The sequence below is a fragment of the Triticum urartu genome, chromosome 3A (genome assembly GCF_056163025.1).
Source record: "Triticum urartu cultivar PI428250 chromosome 3A, HENAU_Tu73, whole genome shotgun sequence".
In the NCBI taxonomy this organism is placed as follows: domain Eukaryota; kingdom Viridiplantae; phylum Streptophyta; class Magnoliopsida; order Poales; family Poaceae; genus Triticum; species Triticum urartu.
The window spans coordinates 307,620,820-307,640,878 of record NC_141875.1 but is presented as its reverse complement, the minus strand read 5'-3'; positions in this window follow the sequence as shown (position 1 = coordinate 307,640,878).

The following is a 20,059-nucleotide window of genomic DNA, read 5'->3' as shown; positions in this document are numbered from 1 at the left end:
ATTAATCAACGAGCTAGTCAACTAGAGGCTCACTAGGGACATGTTGTGGTCTATGTATTCACACATGTATTACGATTTCCGGATAACACAATTATAGCATGAACAATAGACAATTATCATGAACAAGGAAATATAATAATAACCATTTTATTATTGCCTCTAGGGCATATTTCCAACAGTCTCCGACTTGCACTAGAGTCAATAATCTAGTTACATTGTGATGAATCGAACACCCATAGAGTTCTGGTGTTGATCATTTTTTGCTCGTGGAAGAGGTTTAGTCAACGGATCTGCGACATTCAGGTCTGTATGCACTTTACAAGTATCTATGTCTCCATTTTGAACATTTTCACGAATGGAGTTGAAGCGACGCTTTATATGCCTGGTTTTCTTGTGAAACCTGGGCTCCTTGGCAAGGGCAATTACTCCAGTGTTGTCACAGAAGAGAGTTGTAGGATCGAAAGTTTGTCTAGAGGGGGGTGATTAGACTACTTGACCAAATAAAAATCTAGCCTTTTCCCAATTTTAGTTCTTGGCAGATTTTAGCAACTTTGGACAAGTCAAGAAATCTTAATACAATTCAAGCAAGCATGCAAAGAGTATATGAGCAGCGGAAAGTAAAGCATGCAACTTGCAAGAATGTAAAGGGATGGGTTTGGAGGATTCAAACGCAAATGCAGACGCGGATGTTTTTGTCGTGGTTCGATAGGCGGTGCTATCGTACATCCACGTTGATGGAGACTTCAACCCACGAAGGGTAACGGTTGTGCGAGTCCACGGAGGGCTCCACCCACGAAGAGTCCACGAAGAAGCAACCTTGTCTATCCCACCATGGCCATCGCCCACGAAGGACTTGCCTCACTAGCGATAGATCTTCACGTAGTAGGCGATCTCCTTTCCCTTACAAACTCCTTGGTTCAACTCCACAATCTTGTCGGAGACTTCCAAGTGACACCTAGCCAATCTAGGAGACACCACAATCCAAGAAGTAACAAATGGTGTGTCGATGATGAACTCCTTGCTCTTGTGCTTCAAATGATAGTCTCCCCAACACTCAACTCTCTCTCACAGGATTTGGATTTGGTGGAAAGAAGATTTGAGTGGAAAGCAACTTGGGGAAGGCTAGAGATCAAGATTCAGATGGTAGGAATGGGGTATCTTGGTCTCAACACAAGTGTAGGTGGTTCTCTCTCAGAAAAAGTAAGTTGGAAGTGTAGGTTTGTTCTGATGGCTCTCTCCGCAAATGAAGAGGTGGTGGAGGGGTATATATAGCCTCCACATAAAATCTAACCATTACACATAACTTCCCAAACTCGGTGGGACCGAATGGTTAAACTCAGTTGGACCGATTCAGCAAAGCTACTGACCGTTAGGGTTTTCGGTGGGACCGACATGCAACTCGGTAGGACTGATATGATTAGGGTTAGGGCATAACGTAATCTCGGTGAGACCGATTACACAAACTCGGTGAGACCGATTTTGGTAATAAGCTAACCAGAGAGTTGGTCAGGTAAACTCGGTGGGACCGATCGCTCATTTCGGTGAGACCGAAACGTTACGAAGGGAAAACAGAGAGTTTACATTGCAATCTTGGTGCACTACAAAAAATACACTTCTGTGATGATACATGTTTGTCACAGTAGGTCGCTTTTTTTGTCATGCATGTACATCCATGACAAATTTATGATAGAATCAAGATAGTCATACATGTGCTGTCGTAGAAGTGTTCCATGACATTACCAAAATTATCATCATGGAAGTGTCCACTTCCATGACGATAAATCGTGTGTCACAGAAGTGCTTTCGTCAAGGGTGACCGACACGTGGCATCCACCGTAACGGAACGCTGTTAAGCTACCGGGTCGGGTTTTGGATCCGATAACCCGTTAACAGCCCCGACCAATGGGGATTTTCCACGTGTAAAATCATCATTGGCTAGAGGAAACACGTGTCGGCTCATCGTCGGGACAGATGTCATCCACTCAATAGACGGAAGGCGCCTATGATACGTCGACATGTGGCACGGCCCAACAAGTTTAAATGGGCCGGCCCAACTAAAGGCCCACAAGATTTTGCGGACCATAATGGGCCGGCCCCGCTAAGGGCCCATGAGATTTTGTGGACCATAATGGGCTGGCCCAGCTAAAGGCCCACAAGATTTCGCGGGCCATAATGGGCCGGCCCAGGTAAAGGCCCACAAGATTTTCGTGTGCCATAATAGGTCGTCCCAGGTAAAGGCCCACGATGACTCTAGCCCATAATGAACAGTAATTTTCTTTATACCCGTTAATGGCCTGTGATTTACATGGGCCGTTTCCAGCCCGTGTTAGCTTTCGGCCTATTGACGGCCCATACGTTCTTGGGCTCCTTTTCGGCCCTCGATTACTTCCGGCTCGTTACTGGCCTATTCCCCTAATGGGCCAAATTCGGCCCATGGCAAGAGTCGGCCCTTTACTGGCCTGTTCCACTAATGGGCCAAATTCGGGCCATGGCAAGAGTCGGCCCGTCATTGGCCTGTTACCCTAATTGGCCAAATTCGGCCCATGGCAAGAGTCGGCCCGTTTCTAGCCTGTTAACCCGCTGCGCCGTTTCCAGCCCGTCCTATATTCTGGCCCATTAACGACCTGTTATGCCTGTGACAAAATTAAGCCTTTGCTGTCCTACGGCCTGTTAAAGGCCTGTTACCGTGCTGGGCCGATACCAATTACGCCCGATTATGGCCCATATAGACCCATTTATCCGGCGGCCCGAGGCCCATCGATTACCGGCCCATTATCGACGGCCCGTAGGAGACCCATGGATCCTACGGCACGCATATGGCCCATGGTAGTTGCGGCCACTAGCAAACCAGGGAAAAAGAAGACTAGGAAATAAATAAGGCCGAAACTAACACTAGGCTATTAAGGCGATTGCACAGATTACATCCACTCGGCACGAAAGATCGCCACCAGTGCAAATATAGGGAACACCCTACACTATACAAAAATGGCTTGCTGTTTTCTTCATGCGGTGGCTGCACGTTAAGAATAAATTTTGTATCGCACCAAAACAAATCACAACTATATAACAAAAGGAAGGTTGGCATAAAACTTAACAGTCTAGCAGATAAATGCACCACCGGAAGTTCAGAAGCTCAGTTCATTTGACCTGACTGTTACGTTTTCATGTTGTATTGTCCGATGGAGCACCATAACCCTCGCCTTAATTTCCCCTAGGCTCCTGAACAACATAGCAAATGTCTGATAGTCTGGTTTCAAAACCATGCATATCTTGACGACATTGAGCAATGTTTCTCCTTGTTTCACAAAGGGTCTCTGTTAGGGAATGGACTTGTGTGGAGCGCAGATACAACATTGCTTTGAGCTTGCATATCTTGATCATGAGGCAGTTTGGATGATATTGCCTTAACAACCAACCCAGTATTACGCAGGAACGTGCTTTTGGCACTGTTACTGGACAGGTACTGACCCACTGCAGCAAGAGCTGACATTGCGGTTATAGTTGCCTCGCCACCTTCAGAAGGTGGCGGTTCCACCATTTTTCCATAGCTCATTGAAAAGTTGAGGTTTTACATTAGTAGTACCAGAACAGAAGATATTAAGGAGGCAGAAAAACCAAACAAAATAGCTTTGGTCTATATACATAACTTATTCTGGTGAACCCATGTAAAATATTAGTTGTATTTTATTGCAAAGTACATAATAAAACCAGGTTCCAAACATATGACCATGTACCATCGCTAATGTATTGTCTATTTCTTCCCATTGTATTGAGGGCTAAGGATAAAGAGATGAAGTTTATAATACGGTAAGCATAGTATGACGTCATTCATATCACAAAACAACTTAGAACAGACAAACAGGCAATTGTAACGTTGTGTGGGCAAGTCCAGCACGGAACTAGATTACGGGTCAAGATCAAAGGAACATCACTCCTCTCTTTTAAACCTTGTAGACAATTGTGTATAAAATTGAAAAGAGTAATAGACATTGGCTGCAAACCATGCAGTTCAAGGCACAAGTCAGAGTAAGTAGTAGTTAAAAGGCATGAGGATTAAGGACTTACAATAGCGGCTTTGACTGGTTTAGTCATGCCCTTCTTCTTGCTGGTGTGACAGTCCTTGAAGATTTCCACAGCATTTGGTTCAGGTACTTTTTGGTCCTTGCGGGCTTTCCTCTCCATTTGGAACAAGTCAATATAGATCTGATAATATGGTACAGCGAAAAGACTGAAACAACAACTAATTAGAAGAGCCTCGCAGTGTGCAATATAGCTACGAGATCTTGTCGCCTGTTGGAATTTCACTTTCGTACGGTTGGCCTTGTTCTTTGAACAGTTCACCTACAAGAAGATAGATTTGTGTTTCACATGCGTAAATAGGACTTCAACATGTGATCTGATGACATATATATAATGTACCTGATACTTCGGATCGGACCAGTGATTAACGAGGCCTCTCCAGTCTTCATCAGATATTTTCCACTGGAGATGTTTGGGCAAGTTCACTGTTAGCCTTGCCTTCAAAGTGAGTTTTCCTCAAGTTATACCGATACTGTCGCAGAGCAGACTTGAAAACATGGGTGCAAGCTTGTCTGGTTGCATCATCTTGGCTATCCAACTTGAACCTCATCTGTTGAAAATTATGGGAGTCTCATTATCAGCAACCTAGAAAGTATTGGACAGAGCAAGACGATGTTACTAGTTTCCATACATAACCATACTTACAGATAAATGGTCGAGGAAGATGTTGAACTGGGTTTCTTCTTTGTCATTCCTGTACTGAATCCATGTTGGGAGGATACGTACATGACACCTAACAGCAACCGCTGCCTCTGATACTAACTTGGCTGACTCTGTAGCATCATGTGGCCTTTTTAAACCTGCCTCAAAACGGATCTCCATTCTTCCTCCTCTAGATTTAGTTAACCTATCGAGCATTATCCCTGATGTTTGTTTCCTCTTGCGCCTGGGTGCTAGTCCAACAACAAACATAGGAAGTGTTAGTGTACATCAAACTGTGAGACTACATATAAAGAAGAATGCAACTGTAACTTGACTCCAGCAACTACCTTCTTGTTGTTGAAGCTCACAAGGTTCATCTGATATTGCCAACTCGTCTTGTGTCAAGAGTCCTTGGGAAGTAGTGTCAGGTGGCAAGGGAGCTTGGGAACGTGCTGCTAGCTCAGTTGACGCACGAGTACGTGCTGCAGCTGGTAGTACTGTGGTAGGTGTTGCAAGAACTAGGGCTGTCTCTGCTTGTTTGGTGGCAACTATTTGTTTCTGTTTGTCTTTTTTTGCAACTCGTGTAGCATGGGATGTCGTGTTTGTCGAATTTTTTGCTGGACTTTGACCTTCTATTGCACCATCAGCACCAGCAGAATCTGCAGGATTCATCCGCTTCTCATTCCCTGCCATTCTGTGTTTCTTCCTCTTTCTCTGTGCCATGTTAAGTCAAGCCGACAAGAAAAACGAATAACAATTTAGTTCTTCAGAACAAATTGATGCGTGATGCAGACGAACCGAACTTTGATGTTAGACAACCACATGATAGGAGGATGTAATATGTATGAAAAACAGGATGGAAGAGGTAACCAGAACTATGATGTGTAAACTAAGAAGAAGACATTTCACCAAATTAGAAGCAATGCAATGGAAGGTAGACACCATATGAAAGATGCTACTAATATCGCTCTGCCAAGTTAACAGTGTCTCATCATAAATGGCGTTTAAACAAATGGGAAGCAGTACAAGAAATAAATCATATGCAAGATGCAAACAACATCACACTACCATGTTAGAGGTCTCTCGTCATTAGTGCCATTGCATATTCACAGCATTGCATATTCACAGCTTATGATGTGTAAACTAAGGAGAAGGCATTTCAACAAATTAGAAGCAATGAAAGCTAGACACCATATGAAAGATGCAATGAATATCACTCTACCAAGTTAAAACTGTCTCGTCATAAGTGCCATTTCAAAAAATTAGTAATACAAGCTAGAAAAGAATGTGAGATGTAACCTATATCACACTCCGAAGTCAAACGTGTCTTATGATAAGTGATTGTTGCAGGTTACACAACAGTAGTAATTTGATGTAAGAACATGGTGTGATAGACAGATATTGTATGTTCTAGAAACAGGAACACGTGTCTTATTCAAGTATAATGTGTAAAGTAAGCAGATGGAATTCAACAAAATTAGAAGCAATACAAGCTAGACATCACATATAACATGCAACCACATATAACAGTGCCAAGATAGAGGGAGCACCGGTGATGCTGCACTAGGGGAGACGTGCTCATCATAAACACAGCTTTGTTGAGTGTCTATGCATGTGTTGTCTTGGAAATCATCTTGGGGGTGTGGAGGAGTAGAAACTATAGAGGCCCTCCGTTCGGAAGGAGCACCTTTATCCGCTGCCTTGCTAACTTCCTTCCTCTTTATTGATTTTGAATTGTCAAGTAAAACCGACAAGAAAAAGCAATAAAATTCTCTCTTGAAAACTCATTCATGCATGATACTAACAATCACTACTTTGATGTAAGGTACACACATGATACCATGATGGAATATGTACGAAAAACAGGACGGCATGGCATGTTCACAACTGTTTGTGTAAACTAAGCAGAAACCATTCCAGCAAATAAGAAGCAATGCAAGCTAGACACCACATGAAAGATGTAACCAATATGACTCTGCCAAGTTAAAAGCGTCCCATCATAAATGGAATTTCAAAAAATTAGAAGCAGCGCATGCTATAAATCATATGAAAGATGCAACTAATATCGCACTGCATATACTAAAGGTGTCTCGTCATGTTGACTGATGCGGGATACAAAAACAATAGTTTTATGTAAGGACATGCTTAATAGACAGATGTACTATGTACTAAATACAGGAAGGCATGTCACATTAACAGGTATAATGTATAAGCTAAGCAGACTAGCACATGCAGTTTAACCAGATTGGAAGAATTACAATCTAGACACCATATGCAACATGCAACCACATATCACGCTGCCAAGTTAGAGCAAGCACCTGCGATGCTAGTGTAGGGGAAATGATGTAATCAACTACAGAGCTACGTTCACTATCTTCATCTAGCATTTCTGTTTCTTGAGAATCATGTCGGGAGGCTGCGCTGCATTCTTTAAATGAGGAGTAGTACCCTTGCCTGCCTGCCTCGTCATAAGTGATTGATGAGGGATACACAAGAACATTAGTTTGATGTAAGAACATGGTTAATACATAGATGTACTAGTATGTACCAAAAATAGAAAGGCATGTCATGTTCAAAGGTATAATGTGTAAGCTAAGTAGATGCAATTTAAACCAATTGGAAGCAATACAAGCTAGACATCCGGCTGGAGTGGTGAGCATGATCATCTAGGACCTGAGAGCCTGGTGGGAGGCGGGCTGCTTCGCCACCATCACAGCTTTTAGTTGGCTTCCAGGTGATGCCTATCTTTGCTGGGATTGTCACTGGCTCGGCCAGTGCCCTGACTAGCTATTTGTCTTCTGGTGCTCATGGGATGGTGGTTCATGTAAAAAATATCTTTCCTTATCTTATCGACTTCGGCCTTTCGAATACAAGCTAGACACCATATGGAACATGCAACCACATATGACACCGCGAAGTTAAAGCAAGCACCTGGGATGGTGGTTCATTGCGAGCGAGGTCATCAACTCCAGAGCTACGTTTACCGTCTCCATCTGCTGACACTGCACCCATTATAGCGCTGAAACGTGTCTTGCCTACCCGCACACCAAACTAGAGCGACTTCTCTCTTTTCTTTTTGGCTTGTATCATGGCAGCAGAGTCTGAAATACCCTTGCATAAAAACACAACAGTAAGAGTAAGGGTGAAGTGTGTGCAGAACTAGTGCACTGTAAAAGTAGCAGATAGCAGGTGGCTGAAAAATAAATGACAGGAGACATATGATAGCTCTACAACATTGCATGGCAAACAAAATTAGATTCTACTCTGTATGATTTTGTAATATATGAGCACAGGAAATGCAGGTACTCCTCCAGCACACCACCACATGTGGTCATATCTAAGATAACAGTCGACTGAGAATAAATAGGTCAGTCGATTTTTTTAATGAACCGTCCGATCTATAAGGAACGAGCAGATGGCCTTCGTCTACCTCCCGCTAGTCACTGTTGACGATCTTTCTCGAACCGCCAGCGACCATCGGCCCAGACCCCTGCCTCCGCCGCCCCGCCCTCCCATCGACCTGATGCCACCGCCGTGCTTGGCAGCGCCCCCAGGCCATCCCTTTAATCCCGGCCGACCTCCAGATCGCGCACCAGTAGCTCTAGGCCGCACACGCCCCTAAGATAAACACCAAGGCGCTGCTTCCCTGGCGTAATAGGCGTACTAGCGCCTGGTACGCCGGGGAATGCTTCCGTTAATTGGGAATCAAGTGGCCAGAAATTGAAATTCAGGGGGGCGACGGACCTCTAGCTAAGGTGAAATAGTATATGAGGAGAAACCTTGTGCATCACGAGTTACTAGGAACATCTAGTATCAAGAAGAAGCGGTCAACTAGTGTCTTCTGTGGGATGAATACCGTGCAAGCAGAGACATAAGATTTGCACGAGTAAGGGAAGATGAGTACCTTTTTCGGTTGCCGGTGTGGTCACCTCCACAAGTCGCGCTGATTTTTCTTCTTTTTACCGGGGAAACCGATGTTTCGGAGGGTGCAGGCTTGGACGAACCCATGGCCAAATTGTTGACTGTGTTGCCATGGCCATATGTCGGCGGAGGGGAAGCAGATCCGAGGCGGCGAAGGACGGCGGAGCAGGAACAGCTCCGGTGTGGTGGAGGGTGGCGAAGTTGGAGCGGCAGCGGTGAGGCGCAGGACAGCATGGTTGAACTGGCTCGGGTACGGACGGCTCGGCCTCGGCTTCAACTACTAGCCGTGGAGGGCGTTGCGGTTGAGGTTGCGGTGGACGACGATGTCGGGGTATCAGCTCCGGCGTGCTGGAGGAGTGCGGCGGTTGATGGGTGGGATGGGGTGGCGGACGGAGGACGTCGGGGTTTCGCGGCTGGTGGAGAGGTAGTTTTGGCGCCCACGGAGTACGAATGGGGAATCGGACGGGTGGGGGGGAACCATGTTTCGGTCTAGGACGCGCTTGTTTTTTGCTTTTTTGAACAGAAATGGGACGCGCTTGCTTGAAATTTGGGGAAAGTACAAACTTTTCCCCCCTCTTAAATTTCGGACCTACTGCGGGTCGGGGGTAGGATGGTAATCCCATGTGTCCCAAATAGTGGGCGGGAGCGATTTCGGCCGCGCGCATGTGTGCTTAGGCGGCCATTGTGTATGAATGTTTTTTGGATGCGGTTGCGTGGCGTCTAGATGAAGCTACAAACCTACCCCGGTTTAGACCTTTGGACGTCGGGTCGGTAGGTTTCACGGGTCGGAGTTATTAGAAAAGTAATTTCCTTGTACTACCAAACATTGGTCTCACGCGGTTTCGGGCGAGTAGAGGCTCTTTTGGCGCTTCGTTCGAAATTTTGAAACACAAGCATTCACGTTTAGAGTACTCTTGAACTATGAGGATTGACCTAAATATACAATGTTATATTTGACCTTGTATGTTTGAAAACCTCATTAAATTATCCGCTTCTTTTTGAAATTTTGACACTTGAAAATCCTATAACTACGATTATTTTGGAATGGAGGAGCTAAATTTGAATCTATTTTGTACACGACTACATATGCTATTATGTACAAAATCAGAGCAAAGATTGGTGCCCCCATAATTTAGGTATGGTTTACAAATGCCATGATATCAAATTCAAATAATTGAATGGACTTCATGTTGAATTCGATTTTTTTAAACCACCTTAAGTTGAATTCAAATGTATGCTAGTTCATAGGTAGTAGCTATTTATAATGTCCATTGTGTAACTTTCGTATGTATAATGTGCTTTACACACAACATGAACTATACTCACGTTTATATTCGATTGCTAAAGCGATGCATTTTCTGGAGTTCAAAATACTAACTACGTGGATCAATTGTGTCGAATAATAACATAGACATGCTCAAATTCGATAGAATCTAGATGTCTGATGGATCAATGACCGCACCTTACGCGAATTGCAAATATCAGGATCCCATCCTAATATTTGGATACAATTTATATCTTTAATCAATGTGTAGAGCAGTCTTTTACGTGTAGTTTCACTCTCCATCGGTGGTCTCTCACACATGCTCACACACTCTCTCTCGAGGTGTCTTTCTCGCACACATGCTCTAGATATAACCCTCCCTCCCTCTCGTAACCATTTACAACTGTTTTCACTAACCTTTATCAGAAGCACTCTTCCTCTCGCAAACATACACACGCACAATCCTCATCGACCCTTTCTATATACATGGACCTGCCTACGTGTCTCATGTACGCACATTATCTTTATGCCTATCTCTCACGCATTGTCTCACACCTCTCTTCCTAATCGACGAGTATGATTCTAGCAGAGCATTCTGTAGGATGCCCCTTAAATTTAGGTTGGATGAATAGTAATATCAGAGATAAAGGGGTTACCTTAGTCCGAGAACCTAGGGTTACAAATCCTAGTCGGCTTTGCAGTGGACACAGAGTCCTTCACAATTCTGCTATCTTTGTCTTGTACGGCTAGTCATCCATGGGTCTTCCTAAATGCATCACGGGCCGACCAATGTGGTGCGGGACGGAACAGAACGAAGGGCCTCACCTGGACCCACCGGACCTCACGCGGTGACACACCCTCTGCCCCCACGTCTCATTATCTTCTCACACCCACACATACCAACACAAACACCACACACACAGAAAATTTCTCCTGGTGCCTCTATTCCCTCCCCCTTGCATATACACGCTCAAGGGAATGGAATCTCTTGTCGTGACGTCATATTCATCTCTCTCTCTAGACCACTCTCATTTCTCGTGCTATCTCTCCCACGCCCCCCCCTCGTCGGCCCCTCTATCATGCCTCTCTCGAATACGTAATACACACACATACCTCTCTAGGCCCCGCCAAATGCATCAACTACACATTCACACATGTTACATCACGTACCCCATTGATCTAAAAAGCCCTCTCTTCATGTTTATTTCGCATACAACATTCCTTTTGAATAAACTATGGCCAAAAAATTATTTTAGAGTTTCTACATATATACAACATTACAAAGTTATATGGAGGAGTACGAACGCTAATTTGCATTGCATGGTGCCCACAATGATATTTATTCCGCGCTGTGAATTTGTATATTTTTATACTATATACAAAGTTAGTCATAATAAAGAGAAATGAAGAGCATCTCTCTCTCCATCGCATACCCCCCTATACGCCCCTTTCACGTATGCACACAAAACTATCTCCAGGTCCTCTAAAAGTAAGCCCCCAGAAAATTCATGCATGTTTCATCTTTCTCTCGCGATATATGCAATGACGATCATTGTATTTGAAGTGAAAGCACGATACGTACATTCGACTTCAGAATCCACTCATTACGGTCACCATTTATGTTTAGTGGTTATTATGCAGTCACGGGCTCACCGTACAACTCTGTATTTGCTCATGACATGACTAGTTGACCAGTTAAACGCTCCATGTGGCACCTCTAGTGTTGCATCACATTATCTCACTACCATCGTGCCCACCTGTCGACTTGTATCTACTCTACATCTACACTCTTAGAAAATACATTAAATACACTCTTATAAAAAAACAGAGTTGGTGATGATGGTGTGCCTGCCATCCTATAATATAGGCTGTCCGATTTATATATGACGGATAGGAAAGAAACTATGGCAATTTTGCAAAATGGTACCCACACACCTCTCCACATTTGCAAATAAGGCCTTCCCTCGTTCATCCTTTTCTCTCACAAGATAAACAAGTCATACAAATGCATCTTGATGTTACATGCAACGCACGGGCATCTTACTAGTAAGAATGAAAACAAACGACAAAAAAATATTTGGACGGTGGTTCGAAGTCATGACCGCGGGCACAGCGGACAAGGTGGCCTTATATTAGTATAATGAGACGTCTGTTTTAACACACAGGAGCTGGTGTGGTGATTATACACACACGCACGCATGCACACGAACTGCATCCACGCAACACTCACACAAACACATGCACCCACGCACGCACGCAACACTCACACGCACACACGCACGCATGCATGCACACACCAGTACACCACACGACCAACACACACTCACTCTCAAGTGCTCAACCTACATGTGCATGCGCACACATCAGGCCCTGACAGACACATACACAACCAGGTGATTCCCGCGCACGGGTTGGAACCTTGTCTGCCTGCGTAAATTTGTGTTTATCTGACCTTTTGCCTATGTGAACTGACAGGTGGGACCCACAACGAACATGGTCAATTTAACTAGTCAACATGGCGCCACGCAAACTATTTGGCCGGTCAACAGAGTGCAATCCGATGCTGAGCTATGAGCAAGTGATCGTATAATCACCGCAAAACGTATATAGTGACCGTAATCAGCTTATTCTGAAGTTCGATGACCGTATTACGCTTTTCTCTCTGTAGGCCCTCCAAAACTACATCTCTACACGTTCTCGCATGTTACATCTAACAACTATGCAATACAGCACTACTACTACACTCTAACACAATAAATCATATGTGTTTTTAGTTTTACCAGATATCATATTGTTACTTATAATTATTCAGTTTGCATACATTAAAATTGCCTTTGAAATGTATGGCCAGTATCATCTACCACGTGGGAAAAATCCCGCCCTTTCCCGTTTAATCGGGTTTGTATCAATGGATCATGTGAAACAGCAAAACTATAGTACTATACAGTACAAGTGACAGTTCACTAGGCCGTCGTGTCGTCTACTCCTCCGTCGTAAGAGTGGAGCGCTCGCTTTCATAAATCTTCTAGTCCCTTTCGCCAACATGTGGGACATCAAGCTACCGGGTCCACGTGCCATACCGGAATACAGTGTAGAGAAGCCAGGGTGAAGCACCCCAGTCATGGCGCCAGCGTAGTAATGAGCAATGAGGCGTCAAATCACAAAGCTGCACTTTTCCCGCGGTTAAGTTGGAGGGACGAAGCAACCATCATTTCACTCGTTGCTGAATCTGCTTCTCCCTCATCTTCTTCAACTTAACCACGTGCTGCTTCTGCCGTTGTTCTGCCTCATGTGGGACACGGATCAGCTTGGTAAAGCACTGACACGTGGGACCGCATGTTAGCAAACCGCCAGGACAACGTCCTCCGAAAATAAGAAACCTCCCCCGCCATCCGCGCGGCAAAATCGCCTCCTTTTTACTAATCTCGATTCTATAATTTTTTAGATCAATATAATTGAGATTTGTATAGATAGCACACAGGAGCAAAACTAAGTGGTACGATTAAGGGCATCCACAATGTTTAGCCAAATGTGAAAATAGCTTTTGGCATCGTGGGAACCATTGTGGACGGTGTTGCCAAAGCCAAAAAGATGGAACCGAAGCTCCCTGATTGATTGATTGAAGGAATAGAAAAATGCAATGTCTCTCCTCTTTCTCCCATGCTTGGACGCATGTAGTACAGTATAGAGCACAGAGTCTACTCCCCTATCCCTTCTATCACAAATCACAAAGTAGTGAGGCGTCAAATCACAAAAGCACGGACGAAGCAACCATCATTTCACTCTTCGCTGACTCCGCTTCTCCATTGTCTTCGTCGAGAAGCCATCTCACCGCATTAGTTATAGTAGTACTAGTAAAGGACTTCCTAGATGCAAATAAGGTGGTTGTCTCGCTTGCAGGCGGCACTTGCGAACGACTTACCGTGGTCTCCCTCAATGGTGTTCTCCGTCGAACGCACTTTGCCAAACCACCAAAAAAAATATCGTCGACATCACCACAATGGGGAAGGAGTCAAATATAGTTACTACCTCCATTTTTTTGTACACAAGGCCAGTATATCAAAATTACAATTTGCAAAGGGCCACTAACACTAATCAAGGCAAAATTGATGGGGTTAGCAACCAAGGACATTAATATCCCTTGCATTCATGCAGACGTCAGAAGGTTGGTTTGCATAGCACTGCATTAATCAAGCGATGAGGAGTGAGATGGTTAGCTCTTTGGTCTTTGGAGAAAAAATACGCATTAATTGACACGTGAAACGAGGATTTGTATCGATTAAATCCTGCGAAGGAAAACCCAGCCTTTCTTTTTTAACACTAGTACTCCTAGTACGTACGTACTTATCCTGTTTGGGTCTAGGCCTTGCATTGCCAAACTTCGCCACACATTTTTTCCAAGCTTGCCTAAAGTTTTCAAAATGAGGTGGTACACTTTCGCACGGCTATCGCGGTCGCACCGCACCCTCACACGGTCGCTCCTGCATGCCGCAAACCCAACCAAGGGAACGCACCCTCACTGACACGTGATGTCGCATGGGAACACACCAAACTCAGCCATCCTATCGCTGACACATAATTTTCGTTCATAGAGTATGTTTATCCAACCGCATGTTGGGGAGTATCCGTACGGCCCGTGCGGTGGTATGTTGGGGAAGAAGAAGAGGTGAGGAAGAAGGAAAGAAGGGTTAGGAGACGTAGGATATTCATCCAACCGCCTGAAATGGTAGACTGACCCAAGTCAGGCGACTTGCATAACAAATATATGTTTTTACATAGCAAAAGATCCATAAAAACAACAACATAAACAAAAACTATCACTGCTCGCGGAAAGAGACGACCTCGTCATCTTTGGCTGCCGGCGCGAACCAGCCATCGCTGCCGACGTGTGTCTCCGCACCGTGGTTGACCTCGGCCTCCAGCTACTCGTTCAAGCGGAGCGTGCGGGCGCTCTGCACGGGCGAGAGCACAGCCCGGTTCAAGTCGAGGATGTCTCGTTCCGCCTGCAAGAGGGCCTCGATGGCAGTGGCATCCGCGTGCTCCGCGTCGAGTCGAGCCTCCGCCGCCCGGTTCAAGTCCAGGACGTCCGGTTCCGCGTGCAAGAGGGCGTCGATGAGAGCGGCATCCGCGCGCTCTGCGTCGAGTCGAGCCTCTGCCGCCCGGTTCAAGTCTAGGACGTCTAGTTCCGCCTGCAGCAGGGCCTCGATGGCAGCGGCATCCGCGCGCTCTGCGTCGAGTCGAGCCTCCGCCACCCGGTTCAAGTCCAGGACGTCCGGTTCCGCCTGCAGGAGGGCGTCGATGAGAGCGGCATCCGCGCGCTCTGCGTCGAGTCGATCCTCTGCCGCCCGGTTCAAGTCTAGGACGTCCGGTTCCGCCTGCAGGAGGGCCTCGATGGCAGCGGCATCCGCGCGCTCCGCCTCAAGTTGAGCCTCCGCCGCCCAGTTCACATCCACGACATCCGGTTCCGCCTGCAGGAAAGCCTCGATGGCAGCGGCATGCGCGCGCTCCGCGTCGAGTTGAGCCTCTGCCACCCGGTCCTCCTTTAGTATCGCCATGTTGAACCGCTGGTCCGCCTGCACCATGGGGGACTCGGACGCCGGCACGAAGTCGACGTCCATCGTCTCATACCCATCGGGGGCCTTCTGCGCCGCGACCTGCGCCATGAACATTGGATCGGCTTCCTCCTCCTCGTAGCTTGGCCCCAGAGAACTCGGGATTGACCCGCCGCAAAGCGAGCTTGGGAACGGAGGTTTGTGGCGCCGACCGCCGCCGCGATTTCTGCACGGCGCTCCAGCGTCAGCATCTTGTAGTAAGTGATCTTGCGGCCCACCATGGCTTTCCGGCGAACTAGCGGACGCTTGATGCGGGCTAGGGGATCGAAAGGTGGGGGAATGGGCTGGAGATCTGGTGTGGTTTTAGGGCAGTGGCTGGCGTAGGCCGAGCAGCGAAGGTTCTGGCGTGAATAGTGGTTCCTGTGACGACCGGTCAATCGGTTTTGAATGTACATCGCTCTTGTCGCGTTCGCGTTGCAGCCTGGCATGCTGGACCCTCCACGTTGCTCACCAAATGGAACGCGCTTCGTCTTGCGTTTTCGCTCACTTGTGGGACCGCAGTTGAGAGCAAACCGACGTCCCTCCCCCTCCCCCGCCCGCGTCATTTATTATACCACCACTTCCTCCGTTTTATGCGGAGTAAATAAAAACAAAGGTAGTATACTACGGATGAGGATCCCCTGACATGGCCAAACCCATTGAGTAACTGACATGCGGGGCCTAGCAAGCATGGGGTCCGCCAGTAAGTGACTGAAAGGAAGGGTAAGGCAGGGATACCTACGTCAGAGGATCCACTTCCACTATACTACTTTGACCAAATGTTAGAGTAATAATATATGACATGCAACTTACACAAATGTTAGAGTAATAATACTCCTATATGACATGCAACTTACACAAAGCATACAGGGTCTAATGCGTTTTTCGAGGCTAACTTTGACCAAATGTTAGAGTAATAATATATGACATGCAACTTACAGAAAGCATACGGTCAAATTCATATGTGAAAGGAGTTTCCAATGATATAATTTTCACATTATACATCTCATGTACTATTAATCTTGTCAACAGTCAAATTGGAAACCACCTCGAGTACAAATCTAGGAGTACGTAGGAATCTAACAATATTGATTGGCGTTGTTGAATGTTGATACCTTTTTGATCAAAGTAGATATACTTTGACTACACATAAAACTTATATGTAAACTAGAAAGGATAGGAGGGAGTATATTGTACGTTCAAAAACGAAACGAACATTGAATACCCTTTATATATGATTTGCGGATGCTATGATCACCGGTTCAAAATTTTGAATCCGCCTTAGGTACCACGTGCCCCCACTCGTTCCCTCTCGATTTCATCTCGGGGTCCGGAGATCTATTGAAAGAGGACTAGGGTGGGTACATGAGAATGATACTCGGCGGAATGTTCAAATGAGGCATGCAGGAGGATGGACTCGACTGGAGGGCGACATGATCGATGGAGAAGAGGGTTGGAGAGGAATGAGAATAAGCAAACACCACATGATTATACTTGAACGGCTCAAATAAACAATAAGTTGTCTCGCTTGGCCTACATAGTGAAGGCCTAATGCGCAACGCAGAGCACTGACGCTCGAATATGGCCGGGAAAACAGGGAAAAGGACATGTGGGGCACACCCGTCGGGACGACATAGCGCAGACTAGTCCAATGGAGGAGTTGTCCCACGACCTCCTCGCCATCGACAACCATTCATGTGGGTCATTGGGGCCAACAACGGGGCGCAGCTCCAGCACCGCCTCTGGACACGGCGACCGCGGTGAGCGACATGCTCATATCGTCGCTAGACACGGTCGGTTTCAGTTTGCCGAGGGTGGCGTTAGTGCTGTGGCACGACCAACGGTATGTTTGGTTTGTGCCCAAGGTTGCCCGATCAAAGCATTGGGTAGCCAAAATTTTGGTTGAGGTATTGGTTGCCCATGATTTGGCCGACGTTGGCAAGAAAAAATGAACTTGAGTTGGCTAGAGTTCATTGGCATGCCAAAGAAATGGCAACCGTCCAAACAAAGACCAATCTTTGGGTCATGACCAAAATTTTTGTTGAGGTATTGGTTGCCCATGATTTGGTCGACATTGGCAAGAAAAATGAACTAGAGTTGGCTAGAGTTCATTGGCATGCCAAAAAAATGGCAACCATCCAAACAAAGACCAATCTTTTGGTCATGACCAAAATTTTGGCAAGGTGCACTTTGGCCACAATCCAAACACACCCCAACACCCGGCTCGTCGAGGATGCACAAGGCGCCGCGACGCGTCCGCGGAGTGGTGTAGCACGGCAACTGCATCCTCTGGACCTGAGACCATGCTGGGTCGTCTTGCTTTTCCAATGACATACAGGGATCGCATGTGAGCAAAGGGCATCTCCAACGTTGCCACGACCGCAGCTGACTACCCTGGCACACCAAAACCCTCGTCCCTCGCGCCGTAGCGTGGTGCATTCCCAGCCGGCGCCAGCTGCCCGCATTCATGCCGTCCGTTCATATGTCGTCATTAAGAGGCTCGGTGCCCGCAGAACCAACTCCGGCGACTTAATGACGCACCCGGACGCTTGGCCTCACCGGAATGCGCTACTTAAAGCGGCAACGCCCAGCTAACCTCCACACCATAGCGCATCGTCCTCGTACCTAGAACCACATCCGCCATGACCGCAAGCGCGAACGCTTTGCAGGAGAGCTTGTCTTCGGGGATGGAGCTCGAGGTCGCCGCCCTCGCTCAAGTCGCCGCACAAGCGGTGGCCACGCTAGCGGCCGACGACGGGAGCACCATCAGCCACGTGTCCTACTTGCCGCTGTCCAACGTCCGGCACTGCCGAGGTCGGGGACTCCTCCGAGGATGAGTAGGGCATGGGAGGCAGCAGGGCATGGTGTGCCAACTGGCCGGTCTGTCTCCCGTGTTCTACTTTTCCTCGTCGGAGACCGCACCTTCACTTCATGGGTCTTGAACCCCGCCCCCGTACGTGGAGATCACAGATGGAGGACGTCGGTTGCCGCCGTAGAATAGGTTTAGGGTCGGGTTTCTTTTATCCTATAAAAGTTTGAAATGTAATGAAAATCTGCCGTGTTTGCATTAATCTCGGCCGGTGTATATGAACTTTCACAATAATATACATATTGTAGGAGTACTAGCAAGATGCCCGTGCGTTGCACGGAAGATCAAGATCTGGTGGGAGAAAAGGATGAACGAGGGAAAGCCTTATCTGCAAATGTGGAGAGGAGTGCGGGTAAATTGTCATAGTTTCCTTCCTATCCGTTAAATATAGATCGGACAGCCTATATTGCAGGATCGGACACATCTTTCTACATCTACGGGAACCTACGAAAGGGTTAACGTAAATTGCCTCTCTCTCTCCTCCCCTGATTTTCATGATGGTGGTCCCCTCCCTCCCCCCAATCTATAATCAACAGCTCACATGTTTCACATTGCGTTAATTACGTAACTGGGATTATGTACGTGTAGCATTACTCGTCCTAAAAAACCCAACTAAGCCAACCTCCCAGCATATCGCGCGGGAAAAGACCCGGCCACGCCGTTTTAGTCGGGATTACCGGATTACTAGTAGTAGTATCGATGTATCGCGCGAAGAAACATATTTTTTTAGGGGGCGAAGCACCTAGTTTAAAAGGAGAAAATGCGGTACACTCACAGCACTCCTGTCGCAGTCGCATTGCACCCCACACACGTTCGGTCCTGCACACGGCTCACGCAAACGGAATGCGCTTCGGCTTGCCTCTTCACTGACATGTGGGACTGGACTTGGAGAAACCGACCATGCGCCAAACTCCCCCCGCCCACCGTGCAAAAATCATCCCCCCCCACACACCCAAAAATTCCACCCAAATCCGATTCAAAAGCCCTTCGGCCAACTAGCCAATAATATTCCCCAACCCCCCCCCCCCCCCCCCCGTCCCCCTCCACTCCATTCACTCCGCCAAAGACGCCCTCCCCGCCGCGCCGAAACGTCGGCGCCGCGGTTCGGCGATCCTCTCGCTCCCACAGTACGCTCTAGTAGACTACCGTCCTCTAGCCGCTCCGCCACCTCTGGCTACGTTCTTGTGGAGGCACACGGCGGTCAGCGCCACCACCGCTGGCGACGTTCGTGTGGAGATGCACGGCGGTCAGCTTCTCCCACGGTACGCGCATTCTAGACTGAGGCCCCGTTCATGTCGGTGTAGCACTAAATGTTAGCTGATAGACGTTGTTAATCTCACTATTTGCCGAAGTAGTTTACTGTCAATATGCTCTGCTTAAGAAGCTTCCTTGCCCTGTTCTGCACTCAATCTGCTTAGCTGAGATGGCATGCCAAGGCCGATTAGTTGCTAAAATATCCTGCCATATATTTATTGTGGCGTAGATTGCCATGGTCTAGTAGCCAATCTGTTAGCTGAAATAGCTCTACATCGTTTTATACTCGATCTTTGTTGCTGCGATGGCCTTCGATAGTTCGATGGCTGTGTGCTCGGCCTTATTGACTGCTGAAACAGCCTGCCATAATTTGGCACTCAAATCTGTTTGCTGAATTAGCTTTACATATATTTCATTACTTAGATCTGCTCGTCCAAA